The sequence below is a fragment of the Plecotus auritus genome (assembly GCF_963455305.1).
Source record: "Plecotus auritus genome assembly, chromosome: X".
NCBI lineage: Eukaryota > Metazoa > Chordata > Mammalia > Chiroptera > Vespertilionidae > Plecotus > Plecotus auritus.
In genome coordinates, this window is record NC_137784.1 from 117,462,298 (window position 1) to 117,474,121 (window position 11,824).

Here is an 11,824-nt window from a genome sequence, read left to right on the forward strand (position 1 = left end):
TTGCCTGGGAGTAAACTGAATAAATGTACACTGCTTAGCAGACTACTTGGAATCCAGCTGTGTCTTTGCAAGATATCTCTCAGTTTTCTAAGGGGTGGTTCTCAACTTGACACATTAGGAATACCCAAGGAGATTTTTAAAATTTTGTTGTTAGGGTGCATTTTCCTTGGAGATTTTGGTTTTTATGGTCTGGCGTATGACCTGGGCATCTAGATTTTTTAAAACCTCCAGGGTGATTTTAATATGCAGCCTTAGGTTAAAAACCACTGTTTTACTGCTAAGGAAGACTGAAGAGTAAGACTCCCTTCCTGAAGGAGAGGTAAAGGGTGTATTTTGGGTTGAACTATGTCCTCTGAAAAAATATGTTGGAGCCCAAACTCTCAGTTATCTCAGAAGGTGACACTGAAGACAGATTCTTTACAGAGGTAATCAAGTTAAAATGAGGTCATGAGTGTGAGCCCGAATCCAGTCTGACTGATGTCCTTATGAAAAGGGGAAATTTGGACACAGAGACATGCATAGACAATGTGAAGAGACCCAAGGTGAAAACAGCCATCTACAAGCCAAGGAGAGAAGCCTGGAGAAATATCTTTTCCTCACAGCCTAAGGGAAAGAACCAACCCTGCCAATTTCTTGACCTTGAACTATGAGACAATACATTTCTGTTGTTTACTAGTAGGTCACTCAGTTTGTTGTACTTTTCTGCAGCAGCCCTATCAAACTAAAACAGTAGATTTCCAGTATCACTAACTTCCAACTGATATACAAAGTTTCTTCTCTTTTCAGGCACATGCTGTCTAACTCTATTACTTCTTACTCTTCCTTGTGTTTGTCTTTAGTAACTTCCTGGTCTGTTCACCATATTCATTCAAGTTTCCCAACCTTCTTCATTGTCCTAAATGCTGTCATTATCCTCTAAGACTTCACTGTCCACACAGACAACCGACTAGACCAGGGGTGGGCAAACTTTTTGACTCGAGGGCCACAATGGGTTCTTAAACTGGACCGGAGGGCCGGAACAAAAGCATGGATGGAGTGTTTGTGTAAACTAATATAAATTCAAAGTAAAGGAGCGGAGGGGAGAGCAAGAGAACCAGATAGAACAGCCAGATCCGGCCCGCGGGCCGTAGTTTGCCCAAGGCTGGACTAGACAGTTTCCGCTCCTCTTTAGTGAGTGTCCCTTATTTCTGTTTCAGTTCAGCTATTCCTATGGTTAGCCTGTTGACTTTGCTACCACCAAATACTTTTACACCTATAAAATCCCAATCTTAGGTAGTTCATTCATTGACTGCAACTGCAGAGCAAAAGGTAATCTTCCATGCTGTTTCTAGTAGAAATGAAGTACTATCTTTCTAGATTCCTTTTGTCTTCATTCCTGCTACATCTGCTAAAGGGCTGTAATTAATGGAGAAGGGAAATTCAGAACATCTTGGAGATTCTCAGGACTCCTTTGGCTGGCATGATTAAGGCTCCTCCAGTTATTGAGTATCCTTTCCATGTTGTCTGCTCTTTACCACACCCTTTAAGGAAAACTAATTGTTTATTTATTTATGTTAATACATGTGTGAGCTTGATCAATCCAGTGATCTGGATTTGTAAACAACTGTATTGAATATTTTAGAGGACAGTGAAAGCTCATGTTTTGTCAGAGGTATATTCTTATCTCCCTCATCCTTTTTCTAATAACATTTTGTTCTATTGGAGCACTCTTCCTACACTTTATGTGGTTTGAGAAAAGATACTAACCACAGTTACAGCCACCTACTTGCCACCCCAAGCCATTGGCTGTGAATGTGGCATAGATCTTCACAAAGTACCCCCAAATTAAGGGATTGGTTCAATAATCTTATTAACCATAGAGGGCCAATCATAATTCTTCCTGAGACTTTTCTCCTGGAATTAGCAGGAAAGATTCCCTTATCCTCTGTAATTGCTAAACTGGGCAGATGTGAGGATAGCCATCTTCCATGACATGTGAAGAAAGCTTATTTGAAAAGTAGACCCTAAGCAGGCAGAAGCAGAGCAAAGAGATACAATGAGATAAAGACAGAGATCAAACCATGAATATAGCATTTCAACCATTTGATCTGCTTGAAGCTGATTTGAATGGGATGGGTCTCTCTCTCTCTCTCTCTCTCTCTCTCTCTCTCTCTCTCTCTCCTCTCTCTCTCTCTTTCTCTCTCTCTCTCTCAATTTCACACACACCCATAACCATAAAAACCCTGAATAATATAGAGGGTACATTATCTAATGTAGCCACAGGTAGAGAGAACCAGTGGGGCAAATCCAAGCCTATGTCCTACAGATCAAACTTAACATTAGGAGCACAAAAAAAGCATATATCCAAAATACTAATGGATAAAGCAAGAAATATGGGAAATATCAGAACTAAGAGCTGTGAAATGGAGGGGAGATTGATTACAAGTAGCGGGCGGGGGGGGGGGGGGGATCTGAAATAAGTAAAGAAGGGCCTGATGATGTTTTTTTTTTTTTTTTTTTTTTTTTTTTTTTTTTATGACCCCTAGGTTTTTGAAGTACCAAGTTGGCTTAAAGGCGCAGAACCAAGGGAGATTGCTATGTTCTAGTCTCAACCCATGAAAGGTAGGATGTGCCTAGCCTTCCTTGATGAAAGGCTGAAATATATTCCAGGGACTTTTAGAAAATGGAGGCTTATTGTTTTAATTTCTGGTCCATACCCTTCCCAGTGAAGTAAGTCATATATTACAACTGGCAATGACATTGATGGGAATAATAGTATTTATTTCACTTTACTTTCCTGTTGTAGGCATTAGTTGTAAGGTGAGTTAAATGGGTTAGTTGTTGCATTAAATAATTTATTGAACAAACATCTATTGATTTCCCATTGTGTATAGTTACTGTGTTAGAGAGTCAGACTATAGCAACTAGTAACACAAATGTGAATCCTGTTCTCATTAGAAACCTGCAAGATTGCTGCTGAGATATCTCATGGGACAGCCTGTAAGAGTGCCCTTGTTGTGAGAAGTTTCTTTTCTCTTGCCGCTTTCAAAATTCTCTATTTTTAAAATTTTTTGTCAGTTTTGTGTTTGATTGAGAACCTCATTGGGTTGAATATGTATAAGCTTTGTGTACTTGAATGTTTATATCACTCCCCAGATTTGGAAAGTTCTCAGCCATTATTTTTTTAAAGTTTTCTGCCCGCTGAAGATCTGGGGTGGGGCATGGGGGCAGGACAGAAGGGGTCAATGGGGGGAAAAGGGGACATATGTAATACTTTCAACAATAAATATTTAATTTAAAAAATAAAACAAAGGGAAGGGGAAACATCTTATAGTCCTCAGAACAGCCCTATGCTTGTTTCTGTTTTAGTTTTGTTTTCCTAAATTCTATTTCAATTTCCTGTCTTTTTAAAGTGGACAGCCTTCTCTATAGGAGATTTCCTGTGAAACTTATTTAGTTATTCTGTTGCTTTTGCACCCAGAAACCAGTAAGTATATTAATTGGCATATGTTAGAATAGCCAGGATTACTTTTTCATACAGTTAAAAAGGTTTTCTGCCCATTTCTTTTTTTACTTCTCCTTCTGGGACTCCCATAATGTGTATATTACTCCCCCAGAATTAAAAATAGGACTACCACCCTGGCCAGTGTGGCTCAGTTGGTTGGATATCAGCCCAAGCATGGAGAGCTTGCTCGTTTGTTTCACGGTCAGAGCACATACCTGGAGTTTTGGGCTTGATCCCTGGTAGGGGGTGTGCAGGAGGCAGCCTACAAATGTTTCTCTGTCTCTCCCTCTCCCTTCCTCTCTTTCTCAAAATTAACAAAAAATATTTTTTTAGGATTACCATATGGCCCAGCAATACCATTTCTGGGTATATATCCAAAGGAAAAAATATCAGTATCCCAAAAGGAAATTTGCATTTTCATGTTCATAATAGCAAAAATATTGACACACCCTAAGTGTCCATAGATGAATGAATTGATAAATAAAATATGGTATACATATAGTGGAATATTATTCAGCCATAAAAAGAAAAAAAATTCCACCATTTCCTATAATAGCATGAACCCTGAGGACATTATGTTAAGTAAAATAGGATATAACATTCAATACTAAGGTAGTAAGTTTTGGGATATAAGGTACAGCATGCTGACTATAATTAATAATACTGTAAAATTAACTATATGATGGATGTGTAAAATAACTTTATCTTGTTAATTATTTCAAAGTGAATAATTCTATGAAAACAGGGACCTCTATAACCAAATCCTTTCTCCCCAGTACTCAGAGCACTGAAGTTTTCTGCTGTCTTTGGAACTTTGTCTGCAAAGGAAAAGCAAGTACTTTATGATCTCATTTATTTGTGGAATGAAAGAAGAAAAAGTCAAACTAATAGAAACAGAGTAAAAGGGTAAGCATGTCCTACCAGAGGCTTGGGGGAAATATGGAGATATTGGACAAAGGGTATAACATTCAATACTAAGGTAGTAAGTTTTGGGATATAATGTACAGCATGCTGACTATAATTAATAATACTGTAAAATTAACTATATGATGGATGTGTTAATAACTTTATCTTGTTAATCATTTCAAAGTGTACACATATATAAAATCTTCACATTGTTCACTTTAAATATATAAAATTTTATTTGTCAATTATATCTCAATAAGGCAGGAAAAATAATATTAGCTATGCCAGAGACATCATGAGCTATTTTGATCAACTTTGACACTTTTGGAAAATATGCATTCACTCATTGACAAGCAAATTCTAGACACATCCAGAGATCCAGCTTTGTGAGCATTGACGTTCCTCTAGATGTTTTTGATAGACAAAAGTTTAATTGACAGACATTGGTTCCTTTGGTAGGCAGAATAATGATTTCTCCCTCAAATGTTCATGTTCTAATCCCCAGCACCTGTGAATATGTTACTGTTACATGGCAATAGGAATCTAACAGGTATGATTAAACTAAAAATTTTGGGGTGGGGAGATTATTCTGGATTATCTGTGTGGACTCAATCTAATTGCAAGGGTTCTTGTAATGTACCAAGTATGAGGATCAAAGTGAAAGAGAAATTTGAAAATGCTATATTGCTGACTTAAAAAACAATAAAGGAAGAAGACCATAAGCCAAAGAATGTGAGTAGCCTCTAAAACAGGGGTGGGCAAACTTTTTGACTCAAGGGCCACAATGGGTTCTTAAACTGGACCAGAGAGCCGGAACAAAAGCATGGATGGAGTGTTTGTGTGAACTAATATAAATTCAAAGTAAAGGAGCGGAGGGGAGAGCAAGAGAACCCTCCGCTCTTTTGGCTCCGTGGGCCAGATAGAACAGCCGAACGAACTGGATCCGGCCCGCAGGCCGTAGTTTGCCCACGGCTGCTCTAAAAGCTAGAAAGGCAAAGAAATGGATTCTCCCTGAGAGCTTCTAGAAGAAACATAGCCCTGATGAAACTTTGATTTTTACCTAGTGAGAACCATTTTGGACTTCCGACCTCCAGTATTGTAAGATAACATATTTGTTATTTCAAGAGACTAAGTTTGTGGTAATTTGTTACAGTAACAAGAGAAAACTAATATAGCCCCCAAATATTATGATGTGAAGGCTGCAATGGTCCTGCCATAGTTGAAGTTCCCTGTTCTACTTAATAGAACAGCAGAGGAGGCTGAGAATCTGATGAATGCTTCTTCATATTATTCCAGATGATCTGGCCTTCTGACTCTGGCAGTGATTCTATTTGGAGGTATTTGTATGGCACAGTCCTTTGTCATATAAGAATATAACAATGAATCAGACATAATTCTGCCCTTAAGGAGCAGCCAGTCTCATATGAAAGTCAATTAAGTAAGCTAAATATAAAATTACACCAGTGTAATAGTGTGCTAAAATAGTCAATCTCAAGGCCCTGGGGGAGAGGACCAACTTACTCAGCCTGTGCTCAGTGAGAGAAAGTTCCTGGGGGGAAAAGAAATCTAAAGGTTTAATTGTGGACTGGCATAGGGAGCAATGTTGGAAGAAAGGAGGAGGGGAAAGGAGGAAATGGAAAGTAGATATACTCCTAAGTTAATTGAAATACTGGGGTGGGAAAATGCCGCTTTCTTAGTTCAAAATAATCTGCCAATTTTCAGAGTATTTGTTTCAAGATTCCAGGAATGTCATGGAGTTGGGGAAAGAGTCATACAGGCATCATCAGATGCAAAGCTAGGTTTTCAGACCATCTAGTCAGGATTCTTTTTTTTTTTTTTTTTTTTTTTTTGACAGACAACTGTTTAGTTTTTATTTTATAATCATAAACTTAACTCTACAATCCAGCTACACTGGGAAGGGGTAAGGAAATTATGGAACCTAATAAACTGGCAAGAGGACAAAGATTATAGAACATTCCAAGCAAATGGGGGTGAAGGGGCGCTCTCCTGAGCTACAGAAGGAATGGTCTGGTGGATAAGATAAACCACAAGTCAAATTTATTAGAGTTGTCCATAGTCAGCAATGGAGATCTTCTTGCTGGTCTTGCCATTCCTGGACCCAAAGCGCTCCAAGGCTGTCACAATATCCATGCCTTCTTTCACCCGGCTGAAGACCACACGCTTGCCATCCAACCCTCAGTCTTCGCAGTGCAAACGAAAAACGGAACCGTTTGTGTTAGGTCCAGCATTTGCCATGGACAAGATGCCAGGACCTGTATGTTTCAGGATGAAGTTCTCATCCTCAAATTTCTCCCATAGATGGACTTGCCATCTGTGCCATTATGGTGTGTGAAGTCACCACCCTGGCACATCAATCCCAGAATAATTCTATGAAAACAGGGACCTCTATAACCAAATCCTTTCTCCCCAGCACTCAGAGCACTGAAGTTTTCTGCTGTCTTTGGAACTTTGTCTGCAAACAACTCGAATGAGACGTGGCCCAAGGGCTTGCTGTCGTAGGCGATGTCGAAGAACATAGTGGGGTTCACCATGGCAGGTCACAGGCAGCTTCAGGGAGGCCGCGTCTGCAAAGCCTAGTCAGGATTCTTGATTGTAAATAACATAATTAGTTTCTGATTGAGTTAAGAAGGAAAGGATTTATGGGAAATATGTTAGGAATCAATGTCAATGCTGGCAAACTGGGGTGTGACAAAGGTAAGTGAAGCTCAGTGGTCAGAGTCCCAGCTAACTTAGGAATGGAGTATAGATGCTGGGCAGTCAACCACATCCCTTGATACATAGTACATAATAGAGTGGTCCATTGTGGGCTTCCAGCCAGGTAAAACCAAAGATAATGTGGAATGTGGGTGGTAGATATAAATTGGCCACAGTAACTTGAAGGTTTCCTCAAGTTGGGCTGTTCAAGGATGACCTGTGACTGACAGGGCTCCCCAGCCACAAATGTCCATTTATCCTGACCATTTAAGGTCATGCTCAAAGAAGAAACTTTTTAAGTTGATGCTCTCATTGGTGATGTTCTTGCTATTGCTCCCACCACTGGGTAGTTACCAAAATACCCCTGTTTTTTGTGCCATTTGCTTCAGAGATTGAGACATTTCATTGGTCTAGTACAGATTATATCTCCATTACCTAATCCCATGGTCAGGAAGAGTAAGTATCTTGCTTTCAAATTTCATTCACGAGATCTGGAGCCCTGCCCCCGCACTGACACCAACAGTGGGAGATTCGCCAAACATAAGAATGAGATGTGGATGCTAAGCAGCTAAATGTCCGTTTGCTGCCCACATATATAGTGGAGTGGAACATTGTGGGTTTCCAGCCACAGAAGGCTGATAGGAATGTGGATGGTGGCATTATTCACTCTGAGCAATCCTTCAAGTTTAAATATACAAGGGTGGCTTACAACTGGCAGGTTCCCCTTGCTCCATCTATCCTACCTATCCATGGATGGGGGCTTGAAACAAACTGGGCCACCAAACTGGTCAATACCCCAGAATCCACTAGCAGATCCAGCCATTCTGAGTATGACTAGCAGCCAACATGTGCATTGGCCAGTTTAGGAAGTACACTCTGTCTGGATCAAGGACTGAACTACCCAGGTTCTTCTGACACTGGCTGGCTGTAGCATATCCCCAAATTAAGCATACTGGGACTACATGCCCCAGGTGGTCTACATGGTGTGACCCAATATCCACCATGTGAAGCATGAGGCATAGAACATAATTGTTCCCTTTCCTAGGCAGAGTCATCAGCTAATTATATTATTTTTTTTTCCCAGGCAGTGTCATCAAATAACTCCCAAGTTGGACAAAATCCCTGTGTATTTCTCCCAGCAGGAATTTTGAGATTATTCAATACAGAAGAGAGGTTAAGAACATGGGTTTTGAGGTCAGACAGATTTGGGTTTGAATCCCTGCTGCTGCCAGTCATTAGCTGTGTCATTTTGGATATATTACTTAACATCTCTGATCCTCACTTTCTGCATATGCAAAATGGGGAGAATAATAATATCTACATTGTAAAAATTTTCAAGGTTAAAGAAAAACAATAACATGTGTTTAGTACAGTGCTTGGCACATAGTGAGCAAATGTTAGTTCTTCTTATTATTATCATTGTCTTTGTTTGACCTTGTAAATAAAGCACAAATCACTTCATTTCCAGTCCTACCACCACCACCAAAATATGCTTCCTGGTGACCATAAAGAATTGAGGCTGTTTAAAACAATAGAGGCAGTTTAACACATTGCTCATATTTTTCTTTCTACAGGGAAACGGGGGACAAAGCTGATGGTACTTCAGCCCTCAGAAGCACAGGGTGAGCAGCTTCACCCCTCCTCATTCAACTTCAGAAAGAAGGTCTGTGTTTTTTTCTGTCACTTCCATGTTCACCAGGCTAAGGGATTAAAAAGCAGTTGTCACCTTATTTTTGTTGCTATGGTATCAAGAGTTCCTGTGGAATTAGTTGTTCACAGAAAATGTACAGATATCTTTCTCACAGGGGAGGAAGATAGTTGGCCAGTCAGTGGTTCTGGGCCAGGGATGGGTACCTGAGGGATTGGTTAGAGTCTGGAGCAGGAAGAGCCAGTGGTATAAAGCCTAGTGGCCAAATCACATGAGGATCTGTCAGCTATGCACACCAGCAAGCACATGCAAATTATTCTGTTCAAAGTGGCAGGCACCAGATTGTAAACAGAAAAGAAGGCTATCAGAGGAATTGTCAACAAGCTAAGATTTGGGGGATTGAAAAGGGACTGGCTTAAAGTAAGAGAAATCTAAAGCAAGGGAGAGGGTTTTGCAATATCACCTTGTCCTATAAATACCATATTTTTCCATGTATAAGATGCTATTTTTTTCTAAAATCATTAGACTGAAAATCTAGGGGTGTCTTATACTCAGAAGTCAGCCGAGGAGGGAGCCATGCGGGTGCATAGCTGCCCATATCTTGTCAAACAGGCTTCCTCCAATCATGAGCCTTATTGTTACTGATGTCAGCTGATGCCGTAATTGGAGGTGGAGGTGGAGAGTGCACAGATGCAACAGGGACCACAGCATTCTGAGCCCATAAAGATGTCAAAAAAAAAAAAAAGATAAATACTGGTAAGTGATTGTCTTACTATGCAAAATTCAAACTGAATGTAATCAGCTATGCAAAAGAGCATGGGCATAGAACTGCAGAGAGACAATTTGGACTTCCTCCCACTGTGTATATGATCAGACAGTGGAGAAAACAGAAAGAACAACTCCTTAAGATGCTAAATAAATAAATAAATAAATAAATAAATAAATAAATAAGAAGGCCTTAAGAGGAAAACCAGCAAAATGGGCAAACTTGGAGCAGAGGCTTAAGACTTGGATTATGGAGCAGCACCACTGTGGCTTATGTGTGTCAACCAAGCTTATTCAATGTCAGGCAAGAATGTTTGCAAGTGAAATGAACATTGTTGATTTTACAGGAAAGGCAACATGGTGCTTCCATTTCATGAGGAGAGAAAGGTTGGCCATGAAAACACAAACAAAGTTAGCTCAGAAAATGCCACCAGTTTATGAAGATGATCTCACATATATAGACAGTGACTCAGAAGACAGCAGTGACACAATAGAAGCTGAAGAAATTGATATGTCTGGAACTAATAGTGATAAAGAAGAGAGCAGTGATGCGACAGAGGCTGAATAAAGTGATATGCTGCATAATATCATAGTACTAGTATATAAAGATTACCTGTGGTAATTACTAAATAAAAATGTGTTCTGTTTTATGTTTGAAATATTGATTTCTTAATTTTGGGTTGGAAAAGTGTGGTGGGGGGGCGTCTTATACATGGAAAAATACAGTACATGCCTCTGAGATTGTTTCCCACTTAAGCTTTGTCATCCTTGAGAGCAAAGATCTCATCTTCTTTTTCCTTTATCTCCTCAATGTCTGGAACATAGTAAAAGCATAGTGGTTAAGAATATTAATCTTTGGCATAGTAGAGTCTGGTGCCTCCACCGCCATTTGAAAAGCCTCCCCTGCCCTGCAACCTTTGCCACCCCTGCTGCCATCTGTGTTGCTGCTGCCTGGGGACCAGCTGTATAATTAGGCCATAATCTTCATGAGTAAACATATCCCTCAGTTCTGTGGTATTCTTGGTCACATATTTATGGAGTTTCTGAAGGGCAGTGGAGATTATTGTCAGGAACAGCATGACTTCTTTGTAGACAAGTGAACTGTAGAAATTCATCACTACTCCACCAAGAAACCACCATATGAGTGGTTAACCTGGACACAGAAGTGTTGAACTGAAATCTGCAGAGCATTTTATAAGAGTTCTGACCTGGATGGGTTAAGCCTCAGTGCACTTCCTTCTTATTGCCTCAATATTACTAGATTGAAGAATTGTTGCTTCTTGTTAGGAGGTTCATTTCATTTTCCATTACTCACAACTTCACTCAAAGCACTGGGAATGTCAAGTGGAGAATATTGAAGAAGAGTCTGTTTCTTTGTATCATTTCTGTATTCAATGTTTAAATTCTTTCATAACCCTATTGAGTGTATTTTAACTAAATTATCATACCTCAAATGAACCCCCCAGCTCCTGTGGAAGTCACATACAAGAACAGGAGATTTCTTATCACAATCCAACCGATGCAACCTTAAACAAATTCATAGAGGAGCTTAAGAAGTATGGGGTTAGCACAATAGTAAGAGTATGTGAAGCAACTTAGGACACTACTCTTGTTGAGAAAGAAGGAATCCATGTTCTTGATTGGCCTTTTGGTGATGGTGCACCACCATCTAACCAGATTGCTGATGACTGTTTGAGTCTTATAAAAATTAAGGTTCCTGAAAAACCTGGTTGTTGTATTGCTGCTCATTGTGTTGCAGTCCTTGAGCTCTGGTGCTTGTTGCTCTAGTATTAATCAAAGGTGGAATGAAATATGAAGATGCAGTACAGTTCATAAAACAAAAGCAACAGCATGGAGCTTTTAACAACAAGCAACTTCCGTATTTGGAGAAGTATTGTCCTAAAATACAGTTGCACTTCAAAGACTCCGATGGTCATAGAAACAACTGTTGCATTCAATAAAACGGGTGCCTGATGCCATTGCCTTGGAAGTGGAAGTTAGAGATAAGACCTAATTTATCATACATGTTAGCCAACATGTTGGCTTGGTGAATAACTCTAGTGATCCTTCCATAGGAGTATTGAAAAGCAGTTTTACTTGGCCACAAGCTTTACAGCCTCTATGTTTAGTTCTGATCAACCTATTTTGACACTTAGCAAAAGATTCTTACTGCTCAGCATTTAAAATGTGCTTATTATTTGTGCCAATTGACTTTTCCTGAAATCATGCAATACTGAGTTATGTCTTTAAATCTATTTCCATACCAGAATCTTATCAATATACTAGGGGCCCAGTGCATGAATTCG

The 11,824-nt window shown here is 39.6% G+C and overlaps 2 pseudogenes across 2 annotated transcripts; one reads left to right on the forward strand and one right to left on the reverse strand.

The window, feature by feature from the left end:
• Positions 1 to 6,451: 6,451 nt before the first annotated feature.
• On the reverse strand, positions 6,452 to 6,942 carry LOC308239395 (peptidyl-prolyl cis-trans isomerase A-like; annotated as a pseudogene). The gene has a single exon. The product of its transcript is annotated as a peptidyl-prolyl cis-trans isomerase A-like (transcript).
• A 4,029-nt stretch (positions 6,943 to 10,971) lies between these two features.
• On the forward strand, positions 10,972 to 11,479 carry LOC308239968 (protein tyrosine phosphatase type IVA 1-like; annotated as a pseudogene). Its single transcript has one exon. The product of its transcript is annotated as a protein tyrosine phosphatase type IVA 1-like (transcript).
• The last annotated feature ends 345 nt before the right edge of the window (positions 11,480 to 11,824 follow it).